The sequence below is a fragment of the Mytilus trossulus genome, chromosome 12 (genome assembly GCF_036588685.1).
Source record: "Mytilus trossulus isolate FHL-02 chromosome 12, PNRI_Mtr1.1.1.hap1, whole genome shotgun sequence".
Lineage (NCBI taxonomy): Eukaryota > Metazoa > Mollusca > Bivalvia > Mytilida > Mytilidae > Mytilus > Mytilus trossulus.
Genome location: NC_086384.1, coordinates 38,822,191 through 38,839,951, shown reverse-complemented (window position 1 = coordinate 38,839,951; position 17,761 = coordinate 38,822,191).

Below are 17,761 nucleotides of genomic sequence, written 5' to 3'. Positions count from 1 at the left end.
AACTGTTCAGGCTTCGACCTCTGCAGTCGTATAAAGCTGGGCTCTGCGGAGCATCTGGTCCATTCATTTGTTTATTTTTCAATTTGTGTGAATTAACATAGTTACAGTAAATGCTAATTACTGCACTTTCATACCACAACAAATATTGTATTGGTACATGTATCACTCAAATGTGTATCCATATAACAAAAAAAATGAAAAGGAATAATTTTGCATTACCGTTTGAATACTATGACTTTTTAGATATATAGACATATTAAGACTCATTAGTAGATGTTGATAATATTGGCTTAAAATGCTTGAAATTCTATCAGATTACTTTTGGAGCAGTTATGAGTTTTGAAATTAGAAAGATCATATCATATGCAACAAGTGTACTAAGTTTCAAGTTGATTGGACTTCAGCTTCATCAAAAACTACTTTGACCAAAAAGTTTAACCTAAAACTCCCACTTTCATTTTCTATGTTCAATGGACCGTGAAATTGGGGTCAAAAGTCTAATTTGGCTTTAAAATTAGAAAGATCATATCATAATGAACATGTGTACTAAGTTTCGAGTTGATTGGACTTCAGCTTCATCAAAAACTACCTTGACCAAAAACTTTAACCTAAAGCGGGACAAACGAACGGACGGACCCACAGACCAGAAAACATAATACCTATCTACTATTGTAGGTGGGGGCATAAAAAATTTAATAAATAACACTCATAATGCTCAGATTGGTTGTCATCGTGCAACATAATTAATAACACCATATAGAAAAAAACATAGAACTCATTTTGTCATAAGACACTGTCAAACATCCATACATACTATCCACACTCATCTGTGTCCACACTTGTATAGTTAATAAGATATCTTATAAATTAATAGAGATACCTTATATTTCAAATAAGATATCTTATATATTTGATACGATATCTTTATAAACATTGTAATAAGATATCTTATTTAATATATATGATATCTTATTAAATAAATCAGATATCTCATTTTGTTATTAAGATATCTCAATTAATTTATAAGATACCTCAATTAGTTTATAAGATATCTTATTTAACTTAATAAGATATCTCGAAATTGAATAAATATAATAACGGCGTGCCATATTTATCAGCTAATTCAATTACTCGTAAAACAGTTGACATTTTTTGTATAATGATAAATGGCATTTGGACGAAATAAAAAGGCAACACAAAGAAATGTTCCTTGAATGGTCTCATCAACACAGTAGTATAAATTTCGATCCTGATATAATTTGTTACTACGTATATACATTGTCATGCATTTTCCATTCATGAATTCAGAAAATATTAGGAAACCATGCACTTTTAAAACACGCAAAGTTAACCTTAGGTGAATTAAGCAATGTTTGGGTTATTTTTTATAATGCAGCTGATTCAGTTCAAAATATTTGTGGTTTTGAGTGTTCCTCATACGTTTTAAATGAAGATACATGCACAAAAATGTTCCTCGAATGTACACATTAAATTAGGTATTAGTATCTTTTTATGAACTGGTATGAACTTTACGAATGACGAAAAGTCAGAAAATTGATCTAACAAATAAATCTGCACTTCTACATGAGCATAAATCCGTTACAAAAAAATACTACGAGAGCGAACATTGATTTATATCTTCCTATGAGACATGATTATCATGAAAAGTACATCAAATTATCATTCTTACTTTTTTGTGTGCGTATAACAGTGTATATAAAGTGCGAATCCAGTTAGTTCATTGTTACTGTTATATGCGGGTATGTCTATTGTAGAATAAAGGATCATTGGAAAACTGTATTTGTTAACGTTTTGAAAATATCAAGTTAAAGGATTTTAAGTTAAGTTTTAACATATTTTCATTGTGATATGTCTTTATAATATACAAACATAGCATTAAAGTTGAAATAAGTGTTATAAAAGCATCATAATATAGCATATCGATTATTGAAAGCGATCCATTTTAACTATAGATGCGATGAATTATCACTGTTAGTGCAGTCATTATTAATGTAGAATTTTCAAAGATGCGAGGAATTTTCATTGTAGAATTATGTGATAAATGCACTTGCAACAAACGAAAAAAACCTTAGTTGATGACTTTAGGATTTATGAAACATGTATTTTCAAATTGAAATACAAACTCCTCATTCATTCTTCATTTTCAGCCGAACAAAAATTTATCAATTTTACATAACTTTAATTATTGTATGCTGGTTCATATTCTGGACGCCAATCTTTGCTCCTTTATTATGTAATTCACTAACAAAACAATTACAAACTAGTCAAAACTTTTACTAAATTTTATCATCGGTATAAAGACATCATTCGTAAATATAGCTCAACATGCAGACTTTTTATACGTTCAGGTATTTCACATTCAATTTTTTATGGAAATATTCTTTATAAAGTACAAAGGTGTCAGTATTCACCTCAGAAACTTACAAAACCTTTAAATAGACTTATTAAGAAGGGATATAATTACGATACTATTGTCAAGTCATTAAAGATTGCATATTTTGGCGTTAATATTGAGTCACTGATAAGGTCTTTGCGTCGGAACTAAAGACATTTATTCTAAAAACAGTTGTTGGCATGACACGGGTTATGTGCTTCTCATATATGTTATGATGGTATGATACTAAACTTCTAACGGGAAGGATTGTGCCTGATGTTCACATGATGAAATCATAATCTTTCGGTCAGTTTAATTGAAGTCTGGAGCTGGCATGTCAGTTAACTGCTAGTAGTCTGTTGTTATTTATGTATTATTGTCATTTATGTATTATTGTCATTTTGTTTATTTTCTTTGGTTACATCTTCTGACATCAGACTCTTGAACTGAATTTTAATGTGCGTATTGTTATGCGTTTATTTTTCTACATTGGTTAGAGGTATAGGGGGAGGGTTGAGATCTCACAAACATGTTTAACCCCGCCGCATTTTTGCCCCTGTCCCAAGTCAGGAGCCTCTGGCCTTTGTTAGTCTTGTATTATTTTTATATTACTTTCTTGTGTACAATTTGGAAATTAGTATGGCGTTCATTACTACTGAACTAGTATATATTTGTTTAGGGGCCAGCTGAAGGACGCCTCCGGGTGCGGGAATTTCTCGCTACATTGAAGACCTGTTGGTGACCTTCTGCTGTTGTTTTTTTTTTGGTCGGGTTGTTGTCTCTTTGACACATTCCCCATTTCCATTCTCAATTTTATTCATCAAATATATAGCTTTTCAAACTTGTAACAAAAGCGATTCTCAAAATGTCATATTGTATTCTTCAGATTACGTTTCTCCTTGATTTTAACTTATATAGGGAATCACTGGAAGGTGACAGCAGCGGGCCCTCTTAGGCAGTCAGTGGGCCCCTACTTATGAAAAATTGTAGATATGCGAATGGATACTACAGCAGAGGTAAAACCATGCACATTTGGGTTATTGTACGCGAAATGCATGCTACAATTCATTTTTGTTGATTTTACACCCTTTGGAACTCTATGTGGGCTATTTCAGCAACTAGGCAAAAGAAATCCCCAAACTAGATACACGGTTAGATTCAGCATGTCAACGAATTCCAAATATTTGTATAATTGTTTATACAAACTTTGTAAATAAGATTGACATTTTTAAACAATATGAATAGGCATAGTTTAACCTGTATTTTTAATATTTGAATTAAATTGAGTGTTATCATAATGATTATCAAATAAAAAAAGCAAGCAAATCAACTAAAGTATTGCTCTACATGCGTAAAGAAATGAGCTGTACTAGATAAAATAAAATAAAATTATACAGTGAAAATGCACCGCATATACAATAATAATGATTCGCTCCACAGTGAAAATGAAAGAATAGTATCATTATTCGACAGTAAACATGACTAGCATTACGAAATCATCATAGTGGAATTTAGTTAAATATGAAGAAACTGAATGACAAAACATATTCTACGTTATACAACTTTAACAATTGTATTAAAATGAATATTTTTTACTGCAACAACATATAACCTGTTAGTTATAAAGCACCTGCACGATCTGTTCGTGAAATGTCCTAAATATTCACCTATTTTGGTATATATTTAACAACTGGATGGCTTTAGGCGCGATAAAACCCCGCTCGCATCTCTTACTTTGTTTTATTAGTAATATGTATTTCTGAACATATACATTTACAAAAATTAAAAAAAGTTCGTCTGTTTATGTATCATTCTACAGTAGACATTTATGGCATATACAGTAAAAATTATATTTTAGGATCCGCACTTTACATACACTGGTATAAGCAAATTACGTCTCTACATTTAAACAATGACATCTTGTCTGGTCGTTTAATGTTAATTTAGAGGGAACTGTACGATTTGAGAAAAATGATCAAATTGATAAATCTGAACTACTACATTATTACAAACAAATTAGTTCGTTGAGAAAAAAATGCTTTCAAATTTTTATCTTTAGGCATTTCAGATTCAGATAAATCTAGACGATTTAATGTTAATGCTGTTTCATTTGTTGTGTGTCTCATAACAGTTTAATTGATTCATTTATTTTTAAAACATAAAGCAGCAAGTTACTTAAAAGAGGGGCAAACGATTCCGGAGGAGAAGTCAAACGCATAGATCGAAAATAAACTGACAACGCCATTGCCAAATATTAACTATCATTTAAAATGTAAACGTGCACAGAGACATGCTCTTATATATATATATATATATATATATATATATATATATTTGTCTTATGTTTAGATTTGACTAATTGTCTATTTAACACAGCTTTAGTTTTTACTTTTTTTTATCATAAAACTCCATTCTAACTTTGAACGTACCCTTACAATGAATAAATCAAAAGAAACCAAGTGTAAACAATTTTATTTTTCTTATAACCATGATTATAGCTTTAGCGGAAAGAAATCCAAACACAGCTAGACAAGGCAGTCGTAAGTTAATTTTTCATAAAAATTAGTGAAATCAATGTCTGGATGTTTGCGATCACATTAAAAAATAAAAAAATAATAATGAATAGTATAGATGGGTTGAATTGACATAAAAAAGTACGAAAAGGGTTAATATTTAGTTGGTAGTTCAAAATGGTATTGATTACAAGTTGAGTCTCAACAAGTTCAAAGGTGTTTTTCTTATAAAATGGAATGAATATTTGTAGAATCATGGTAAATGCTCTGAATTAGTGATGGGTTTTATAAGCAATTTTATGAGAACTAATGTATTTATTTGATTTATACTATTTGAAAAAAAGTATTACACGCACATGATTTAGGTAGTGTTTACATTGATATTATTACGTATTAAAAATTACTCTTCAAATCGTTTTGAATATCAAGTTAGAAATGTATACAATTTTCGTTTCCTCAGTGACCTGCTACCAGTGCCCACAGCATATTCCAAATCAACGCGCATGTACGAATACTACACAATGTCAGCCTGGATACGTAAGCACATCGCTAATTTTTAAGTTGAATGGAACCATAATCTTTACAGTCATCATATGTAATACATGTAGACTTCACATTTCCTTGGTTGATTGGTTGATACAATGTTTTCTTAATATCAAGTCTTTCATATATGGTGGGTTTGTTGGTAGGTATGTGAACTGATTAATTAATTGTTTGGTTTGATGATTTATTGATTGATTAATGACAGTTTTCATAACGTGAAGAGATGCATATTTCAAGTTGATTTATTCATCAGCGAAACCTCGTCCTTGATAAAATATGTTGGGAGAGGTCAACAATTATCAGCAAAAACAAAATGAAATGTTAGTTTCAAATAGGAACGTAATTACAGCAGAAAACCAAAATCGATATGTAACAAATTGATAAGACATAAATTTTGAGGAATCTTAGACACAAAAATGATAACGGAGGATTCAAGAATAACGAAACCCTCGTATGGCCTACAGATAATAGTATCTTTGATTTTTTTAATACATATACACGCATGTAATACTAGCAAATAAATGTGATTGGCTTCTGGTGTTCATGCCTCAAATGTTACTTATTCTGTATGTTGCATGCTAATTTTATTACTACCACTTGGTCGATGCCTCTGCTGGTGGACTATTAGTCCCCGAGGGTACTGTATCACCAGCACAGTAGCCAGTACTTCTGTGTACTGGCATGAAACTACGGATTTTGCGTGTTATTAAAAAAATTGCTGTTCCAAAATATTAGAAATTATTATAAATTAAGGAATGTATCTCCCTCATGCAAAGCTCTGATTCCTTTCACGAATTGGGCTATACTTTTTTGAACTTTTGAATTAGAGCTCTTCATCTTTTATATAAGCTTTGGAGTTCAAATATTTTGGCCATGAGCATCACTGAAGAGACATGTATTGTCGAAATGCGCATTTGGGGCAAGAAAATTGGTACCGTTAATTTTATTAGCTATGCGTAATACATTAATATTTTTTTTTTAAATATTTGATAGATCGATATAAGATATAAAAACCAGTACACAAACATACATGCAAAATACAAAAAAAAGACATTTAAAGTGGTAAAAATTAAACGACTCAAGAATGAATGAACAAAAAAGTAATTTAGCAATTATAAGTAAAATTGCAACTTATTAATACAGCAAATCTTTTAGATAGATGTTTCATTTTAAGATTACAAATTAAGCTTTAGATAAATTTTATTTGCAGGTGTGCTCTATTTAGAAGTATTTAACTGGAGGTCTTATATATTGGGCCTCAGTTGAAATGGCGTGTATGTTGGAAAAGGTATAATAAATCCATTAAAATATTTATCAGGAACCCAATAACTTGGTCTAATTTTCATAAAATTTTGAAAAAAAATAAACTTGGCAAAAATGTAGCAAGAAATTTAAACCCAAAAATATACAGTAACAATTTTTTGGGGATATTATGAATATAGCATTTTGAAAAAAAAATAGTTTTGAGTTGCTTGAATTCTTTTACTTATAGAAGGTGCTTAAAACTATCATATGCTACAAAGAGTTATTCTCTGAAGTTTTATGTTCTTCTATAAGACATGCTTGAGTAATCATTAACAGAACATTAAATCATCATTCATACCTGTTCCTTTTTGCATGTATAAGCAAGTTATGCTTCACATTCAAACAGTGACGTTTTGTTTGGTCGTTGAATGTGAGGTTCGGATTTGATTTAAAATAAGTATATCACTACTTATCACATGAATCAATATCTCTTATTTCTGTAGTCACTGAAAATATTTTCGTTTTAAGAATGAGTTATTCCGGTATACAATTGTGAGGAAAAATCAGTCTTTGATACGTCATATAGATATAAGGATGTGTAATGATCTATATAAGGCAATTTTGTTTTTTTACTATTTTCACATTTCAGTTCATCAATCCTTTTTTATATGCGTTTAAAAGTAAATTACGTCTTAACCATTTAACAATGGCATTTTTTTTATCGTTGCGTATTACAATAAAATAAATTTTAAAATTTATATATCAATATTTTTTCGATATATCTCATGATTAAACTCACTAAAAAAAACTGTTTTTGTTTTAAGTATGAATTGTACCGATGTGATGATTTAAGGACATTGGTTTTATATAACTATGTGATACACCATGTTCTAGTCAGAAATGGTCAAGATAATTGTCAAAGTTATCGATTAATAACGAATTTTTTTAAGGACTATAGTGAAATGGTTTTGTATTTGTGTATATTTAATTAGGACTTTTAAACGTGATTATAGATATATTTTATACACGGTCAATTACTGTAAACCAACTTATTTTTGCGAGCGATGTATTTTCGCGAGTAGAAAAATAACGCGAAAATAAATCGTCGCGAATATGTAAACCTTGGCTCTTTTCTTATTAAACTTCATTAAGTAAATCAAAAAAATCGCGAAATTGAATAGCCGCGAAGTGGTTAAGAAAGGGTAAAACGCGATAAAAAATATCCGCCAAAATAAGTTGGTTTGCAGTACTTCAACAGCATTACTTATCAAAATATATTTAATCACAATTATGCTGCACAACGAAATTAGAATGAACTTTATGTCTCTTTTTTCATAAATGTACTAACACAGAAAAAAACAGGGCAAGGAAAGTTATTAAATCTAATATTATGTAATATAGATATACTGCTTTCATACAACTGAATCATCAAATGATAAAAACAAAATAAAGCAGTAAAATATGAAACTTGATTCACTTAATCAACATATTATAAGCATTAGAATAAACACGTCCCTGAGTGTATTTATTGAGCTTTCATTGTACCAATAAGTTATTCGTGTTTGTTTACAAAGTCTTGTAGCAAGATAGAAAGTAGCTTTGGACGTCGATCCGCATTTGACCTTACTCCATATTGCTGTAAAAATGATTTATGTAACGATCATGAACCTCTGCCACCTACTACACCGATGCCAACTATTCCTCCGAACCCATGTAAGGAAATATATTATTTAGTAGTTCTTAAACAATTATTATGTAAGACATTTTGATAACTAGTTATAAAGAATATAATCTATACAATGAAGGCAGGTCAATGTATGAAAAAATCGTAAGGGTTCCGTGGAACCCAGTGTCTCGCTTACGTTTGCTGTTAATCGCAGGCTCAACAGAAATGAGGAAAAAAATCAATAAAAATATTCTTATTGATACTATCTTTTGATTGTAAGACGTTTCTGTCAATTTTGGGGAAAGCATCCAGACTAGGTTATGAATCTAATAAATGTTTTTAAAACTTTAACTATAGACTGTATGTAATTTTAACAGGGAGAAAAACTAAGTTCATTTATAAGTTAAATACAAATACACAGGTACAACATTTTTACAATTGTTTTTTTTTTGATACTTTCTTTTGATCATAAACAAGCTTCTGTCCAAGTTTGATACAAATCCAAAAAAGTATAAGAAAGTAATTACAATCTTAAAAACCTTAACCACAGAGTGAATGTGTTGTTTCCTGGCAGAAAATTTAAGTCCATTTATAAGTATAATACGAGAAAAATGCAATTTTTTTTCTCCAAAATTTACTTCTGGATACTATCTTTTGATCATTAACAAGCTTCTGTCCAGGTTTGGTAAACCCAGGATAGTTTTAGAAAGTTATTAAAATTTCAAAAACTTTCCTCACAGAATGAATATTTGTGAACGCCGCCGACGCAACCGGAATGAACGATCGCTATGTCTCGCTTTTTCGATAATAATCGAAGGCTCGACAAAAATGACTACTATGTTCATTTGATTATTTCTACTGTCACTTTCACATTTTGGTATTGTTTATTAATCCGTGTTGAAGATCTTATTGTTAAGTTTTATGCGAAATCAACACGACGTCAGAGTTTGTATTCCGATATATACAAAGTATGTTACCCTATCAGTCGTCTTAATTTGTAAGCATACGAAGTGTATTCACACCTTTCAAAGCAAAAATAAAAAAAAACATGTTAACTACAAAATATCAACAGACACCTCCAAAACAAGTAAATTTTATTTCAAAGACTATGAACATAGCAACATAATGGTTTGTTAAGCAGGCTAGACATGTCATCTTAATGTCTGTGTCCTTGATTTGTAATCTTAATCAACTAATCAGATTCAAACACTGGTTAGTTACTTTTGCCTACACTTGTCACTCTGATAATTCTATCGATTTTACCATTATGTATATATACATGTTTATAAAATACGATAATATTAGGTAACCATGTTATTTCAACTATTTTTCAAATGTGTATTATAGTCTGTCCAAGTGGATTCCAATATGTCAGGGGGTCGTGCTATATGGTAAACTTAACCACAATGACATGGTTAAAGGCACAGGTAAATGTGATGGAAGTAAATGGGTTACTATCTTTACTTTTCTTTTTACATAGGCGGTAATGGTAACGTTTTCTTCTGTTGCTCCGTTCATATCTTTACCTTGGATATGTATGATAGCTCGTTTCAAAGCTGTAACATTTATACATATGTAGTAAAATTTTAGCGGTACGAAGTGAGATTACTTTTTTCGTAAATTAGCATACCCCGAACACCATTTCGTGATTCGGCTCCTTGTGGTAAAATATCCCCTCTATAACACAAGAAGTTCGCTTAAAATTTAATATTTTGAACATATTTAATAGCTTTAAAGTTTTTACACATTTATTTTCTGTTCCTCTACTTTCCCAATCACCACAAATAGTTAAGCTTAGTCATTTGTAAAAAATAGAAACATGTCCAATATCACTATACAGGGATTTTTTTATTCGTGACTTTTGATTTCCTCATTTCGAGGAGCATTAGGGATGTTGTCATAAATAGTGTGCTGTGCATTCATCTATTTTCGTGGGAATCGATTTTCGGGGATTGAGGAAAAAATAGGTTTTCGTGTATATAAGATTTTGAGGTTTTGCTAATCACTACATACAAACCCTACATACATTTTTTTCGTCAAACATTTGTTTTCGTGTCTAATCTGTACCCACGATTCCACGAAAATTGGTATCCAACGAATGATAATGAATACAAAGCATAACATGCATAAATGACAATATTACGTGATAAACTATCAGGACAGACAAATTCATAAATGATTAATGGTATAATGGTAATAAATCTACACATTTTTAATTGTGCTTTTTCACTGAGTATGGTTTATCAACCTTTTTGAAAATAACAATGTTAGAACAGATTTCACATAGTAAGCATTAATCATGTTCTCCCATTTTCCCCATTTCTTTTATATCTTAATTTAATATAACTTTCGAAGAAAACAATATGACTCCTCAAATGACCTTTTGACGTAGAAGTAAGTGACTATATACAATGTATCATCGTGCGGCCTTTGACAAAGCACAGAGCCAAAGCTACCAATTAATTTTTTAAATAACCAGATATCAGATGCTATTTCAACTTTAATGATCGACAGTTCTATATTTTCAGTGGGAAATTCAGTGAATTGTTTTTGTACGATTTTCAGATACATGTTTAAACATAGCACTATTAATTAAACAACATTTTATTATCAAATGTGTCTTTCTTCGTCTTTTAAATAGTATTTTTAATCCATGTTGATGCGGTTTTTTATGTTTTTTTTTGTGTTAAAGTATTTTTCAGCTAAGGAACATCATTGTATATTTCTTTTTTGCATTAGGGTATTAGGTAAAAGCTCTATAACTGTAACAATATGAGTTCATATTGTTTATTTTGCTCGTCTAGTGTACTGTGGTTTGACTTGATGAATTGAAATGTATGGACGTGCTGTATTTTCTTGATTTGTTTTTATTTTAGGACTTTTGCCTAAGTCACGGTGCACATTTAGCGGATTTCACTAAAAGATATCAGTTGCTACCTGTAATACAAAAAGAAGTAATACCACTTTCATTTGATTTTTTATTCTTTGGTATGAGTTTTTCTAATTGCTGTACTTTATATTTATTTTTTAACGAAGTCTTGTTATATACATGTAATGAATAGCTGCATTAATTAGTTGGTGTTTTCTTTTGTTGTATAACATAAAGATAACTTTGGAACAATTTAAATATTTTGACTACTGTGGATTCCTTTTTTTCGACGGATACTTATTTTCGTAGATTTCTTTGGTACAGGTGAACCACGACATTATTTGTTCAATGTATGACGCATGTTCCATAAGCTTGTATGCAGAATTTGACAAAAACCACACAATTCAATATCCACAAACCTAAAAGTGTGTCTTCTTGCATGATCACTGGTACACACGACATAAAATATCCAAAGAGTGCGACAAGTACATTGTTAAAAAGACTCATAAGATAACAATTAAAAAAATAGAAAAAATTAAAATAAATCGAATTCAAAAAAAGATAATACCTTGATTCAAAAGAAAATTTAAATGTAGCAGAATTTGATGAGACTGTTATCAAAGTGAGAGGGTTAGCGCTATAGAACCAGGTTTAATTCACCATTTTCTACATTTGAAAATGCCTGTACCAAGTCAGGAATATGACAGTTCTTGTCCATTCGTTTTTGATGCGTTTTGTTTTTTTGATTTTGCCATGTGATTATGGACTTTCCAAATTAATTTTCCTCTGAGTTCAGTATTTTTGTGATTTTACTTTTTATGATTAGATAAACAGATGTCAAGAACAACTCTAAAGAACACAAACAACTAAAAAGCACAAACACAAAGCAACTGGATTCATTTTTATGAAATCCAGTAGAGTAAATATACAGTACTTAACAAAATTATGATTGCCAATGAGACAACTATCCACAAAAGACCAAAATGACACAGAATACATGTACTTAATAGTCACTAATTGTGAGTATAGGTTTGTACACGTTTTTACAGAATGATATAAGTATTCCGTGTTTCAACATTTCTTTGTAAGCGGCGCTTCATATGAGAATAAAAACAAATCAAGATAAGAAATACATTCTCTGAAATATAGTATCAACTGGAAGAAATGTATTTGTTTTGTATGCACTGCTGGAATCGGACGTTTCAAAATTTAAAGCATCATGGGTAATTTCATTGTTCGAACCCCAAAGTGAAAATAACGTTACGTCATTGGTTTAATTTCTATTGTATATAACGTTTTAAACCAATCAAAACGCTATAGTGTACGCTTTTGAAAATATTACCTAGGATGCATTAGATTCTGAAACGGCCAATTTTGCTACATTAAAAGGAAAAATATTTTCTACGTATTTCCCACCTCCATTATAACTTTAGCTGCGCGAAAGTAATCCTTTGCAAACACGGTACGCAACAATGAGATACGATGTAGTTGGATATTACTTCACCTTGAACGTTCACATCCCACAAAAAAAAAAAAAAAAAAAAAAAAATGATGCACACGAACTTAATATGTTATTAGCTATACAACCAAAGGAACATAATAGATAGAGCAAAAACATCAAATTTAAGGCGAAGTAGGTAACAAATAATTTAAGACAGGTATGATATAACCCGTATCATTATTGAAGCATTGCCTACGGACAAACGCATACAAACATGGAGTAGGAGTCCTCTAGTAAAGAAGTCTGTGGTACCATTGACTTTAAGTTTGATGAGATACATGAAGGTGCATTTAGGATAGTCCCAATATATATTAGCATGCATGTTGATATAATCCTAATACATTGTCTAATTTTACTCTATATCAGCAACAAAATTCATTATGAATGAGTATCTACAGTATTTGTAGTTCATTTCACGTTTTGTTCATTGACTTAATCGACCCTTCTCTAAATCCTTTAAAAGTATTTTGAATTTTGTTAACTCCTGATGGTATTTGACTCTCGTGTAAAAACTGTGTAAATAAACATCACAAATGACTAAAATAAATCAAACAAACATGCAAATAAATGTAACAACGACACAATTGAAAGACGCCAACAAAAAGGTGTTGTAGATGAAAGTAAGTTTAAGAAAGAACAAAAATTCAAGTTTCAAATAGAAACTTTAAAGAACAAATACCAGCTCAATAGAACATATTGCATTACTGTGCACTACTTTGTGGTGTACATCAATGTATTTGACACATATTTCTTTTATAGTCATAAACCTTTCTCGATATCAAACAAATTTAACACACAAAAATGTTTATTTATTCAAATTCATCTTTTTTTCAATTTTAGATCCGCAATGTTGGATAGATGCTGTATATTCTGACAGCCAACACCACTGGATTCGCACAGTTCTGCATTAGTGGAGTATCGATATTTTTCCAAATTAGCACATAGTACTGGTAAAACATCAAAGTGTGCATTAGCTTCTTATGCTATGGCTCTCACTCCGTTGGTTTTTGAAGTCGATGTTGATTGCAGTCGAAGTTACATTCCGTTATGTGAAGTTAATCCGTTTAATAACATTAAATAATCGTCTTAATGATTATTACGAGAATATCACGAACGATTTTTTTCTCTTCTTTTTTCTTTATTTCTTTACCAAGTTATACTTTTTTCGACAAGTTTTAAAATTAGTGTGTATTGACACGTGCTTCAAACGAATGGCGTCACCATTTTTCACTTTCCTTTAAGCTTGCTATTGTGACGAATATTATAAGGTGATCAGGCTTAATGACGTCACATAACTGATAAGATTAAAAAAAAATAATGGATACATTTTGTTAACAAAAAAGTAAACACTTCAGAGGGACACATTATGGTTCGTGTTGTGTATTCTATAGTTTTCCATGTTGTGTCATGTGTACTATAGTTTGTACTGTTTGTCTTTTTCATTCTTACCCATGGTGCTGTCAGTTTATTTTCGGTTTATGAGTTTGACTGTCCCTCTGTTACCTTTTCTTCCTCTTTTTTACCGTTGTAAGTCATGCAATACGATTTTTGTCCAAATACAACTATATTCTTAAATATAATGAGACTCCTTTTTTTAATTAAAATAAAATCTTGACAGAAGAAATAACCCCATTTAATCAAGTATTTGTATCTTTATCACTCACAGAAAGCAGCAAAATATATTTAGTTTTCAAATAAATCATCGTTAAAACAAAGAACACGCTAAAACAATGAAACTAGTAATTGGGAGAAACATAAATGTCTTTAGTAAAATAAACAAAACGAGGATATCTAAAGCAATCCAAACCTACGGTTATACTGATAGAATACTATACATTTCAGGGATGGTCTCATTGGGACTTTATAAAGGAAGATGTGGTGTAAGTGCCAATTAGACAACTCTCCATCCAAATAACAATTAAAAAAAGAAGTAAAGCATTATAGGTCCATGTACGGCCTATAACACGGCGCCTGGGCTCACACCGAACAACAAGCTATAAAGGGCCCCAAAAACAACTAGTGTAAAACCATTCAAACAATCATAAAAAGTTTTTTTTGTGTGTAATTCTTGATCAAATCACAATAGAACTGACGTGTACAAGTTGTATATGTGCATTGTTATGATGGTATGATACTAAACCCCTAACGGGAAGGATTGTGCCTGATGTTCTTATGATGAAATCATAATATTTCAGTCAGTTTAATTAAAGTCTAAAGCTGGCATGTCATAATAATAGTCAACCAATGAACATTGCAAAAAGGTGGGTTTTTTTTCAAGCAACGTATTACGTTAACCAATTTATATAATTGCGATTTACATGTTAGTAGTGTGAAAACGGGAAAAAATATGTCAGTTGTCTGTAATTTTCGATCATTGTTTTTACAACAATAAAAGTCTGCTGTTTCTATTTTCTTGGTTGGTATTTGAAGTTCTAGTTTTAGAGCCTGGTCAGTTTTTATTTCATTTTTGAACTTGATTAGGCAAAGTGTATTAAATACTATTTTGCAGCTAGTTTTTTCTGCATTGCAAGTCCTCACATTTGTTGATCTTTCTACAAATATTCAAAAACTATTTCGGTACTAAGAAATTCTGAGCACACTATTTTCAAATTTGCTTAGTTTAAACATATTTATTCATCATCAATACAAATATTTAATCATACAAAATACACAATAATAACAGTATTCGGAAACAAGCTCTATATACAATGTAGCTTAAAAATTTGCTCAACATGATATTTATTGTATAAATCAACGTATTGTGTTTTCAATGAAATATTGATTTCAGAATAAGTTTAAGATGATATTGATGAAAACCTTGAAATTAATTTTCGTAAAAACGACGAATTGGCGTATTCCAGTGACGGATACATCCAACAGAAGATCATGTTTATGTTTTTCATGAGTGATTTTCGAAGATCTCGTGTAATTAGCTAGCAAAAATGCTTGCTATACTTTTAGGGATTAATATTATAATGGACTATCTTCATATCATCGACTTTTGACACCAGATTTTACATATTTTTCGATAGTTTACCAACGGAGTAGGTCCAGTAAGACCCCTTTTTGGCCCCAAAATATAGCAGTTTTATAAGATTGGTAGAAAAACCATTGTCCTGTTCCCAAGTACCTTTGCCTTTTGATAACTTTCTTGAAGTACCTATGACTTGTGATATCGTTCCTGAACAATTGTCCCGTCCCTAAGTACCTACGACTTTTGATAACTTTACTGAACAATTGTCCTGTCCCCATGTACCTTTTATTGAATCTTACAAAATTTCATCTTTTAACATTTAACATACTTTCAAACACGCTCATTTATGCCCACGATATCACCAGTGTGTTCTTGTTTGTATAAAAGCAAAGTTTAGCTACAACTACTTTATTTTTATTACGGGAAAGCATGACGCAGTTCTTATTCTAAAATTTGTGAAAGGTACAACGTATATGGTATCACCGATATCAAAATCAACGGAAAAGTTTCTAGATATCGAACGTTCCATCATTAGACTGCATGTTTTATATAAATACAATGTCTATGTTGTTCTTCTTGATCCTAAAGTAACTTCCAGAAGAATCACACGCATTGACACCATAACAATATAAAGTTCTGGTTTATCGCAAGTGAAAATTCCTGATGATAGACTCTCAGTCGTATTGGAGATTCCCTCACTTGCTCTGATGATACATAACTGCAAAAGGAAATCCCTTAAAGTATGATTGAAGCTTATTTTTTTTTCTAATATTTGTGTTTTTGCAGGGAAAACCTTTTTTAGGAATAAAGAGGCTATTTATTTTTCAATATTTCACGGCAATTACTTAAAGTATGCTTTAATGATTGGTATTCGTATGTTCAATTCTCCTTTGTACTTTCACCTGTATCATGTAGTTACATTTCTCTGATGAATGGTGTTTCTAGGAAATATTCAATTTAAAAAATCTTAAAACATATTACTAGTGTTGTTCCCTAGTCTTAAAACTATAAACTATGCATAAAAATTACTAAAAAGTTTTATTTCATTTAACTATATACTTATTCATGAATCTATAATCAGTGGTTGTCATTTGTTGCTGTATATTGTTTGTGTTCATTGGTTTTTATAATTGGTATCTTGTTGTTTCACCTCAGGTTATTGTAAGGTTGGATCATAAAGATGTTTACCTTGTATATGTATGTATGTGTCTTTCCTTAGTCGGGAACCTGTTATTGTGTTGTTGCCATTAGTTGGTGTCTGAAATATTTGTTGTTATTTGTATAATATAATTGTTTTATATCATGAATTTGTTTTAATTGCTTGCTTTAATGTAAGATTTTCCTCATTTGAAAGCTGAACGCTGATATTTAGTTCCTAGCATCTACGTCATTTTATTTCAAGTATTGAGTTGTCTGATTTGCAACCACATTTCCTTATGATATAAAGTATTTGAAATGGAGTAATTAATCTAGTTTACTGACAATGGCAAATATAGCTTGCATCTTAGTCATGTTAGAGTAACAATTAATCTAAATTGAAATTACCTTTTTCGCTTTCTTTCTTTATTTAAGAATACAGTTTACTCTTAGTACCGTTGTGTTGATGTTCTAATTATAATTGGTCTAGATGTTTATTTGTTTAATTTTGTATGTATTCAAATGCTCTCAAACTTTCCCTCGTCGTATTGCGATTTTCCTTTGCAATGAGTTCAGGCATGATCATGGAGTTCTGAATTTGGTTAATGGACAATGTATTGTTCGTGACGTAATTGTACATTGCTAACAAATTCTGACTCCTGGCTTTACTTGTGCTTTTCCATTCGTTAGACTTCAAACATAAGGTTTGAACCTTCTTTTGCAGAGAGTATACTGTCTGAATTTCGTTTAATGTCTTTAGGTGTTGCAAATCATTTACTTCTTGATGAAGTAGATGTAACTGTGTTTGAGTTTTGTTTCCAGAATCATGGTAATTTGCTTCCGATGCATTGTATTTCAGTTCAATGTCGATCATTCTTTTAGATAATTAAGCAACTGTCTCACTTCGATTTATATAAT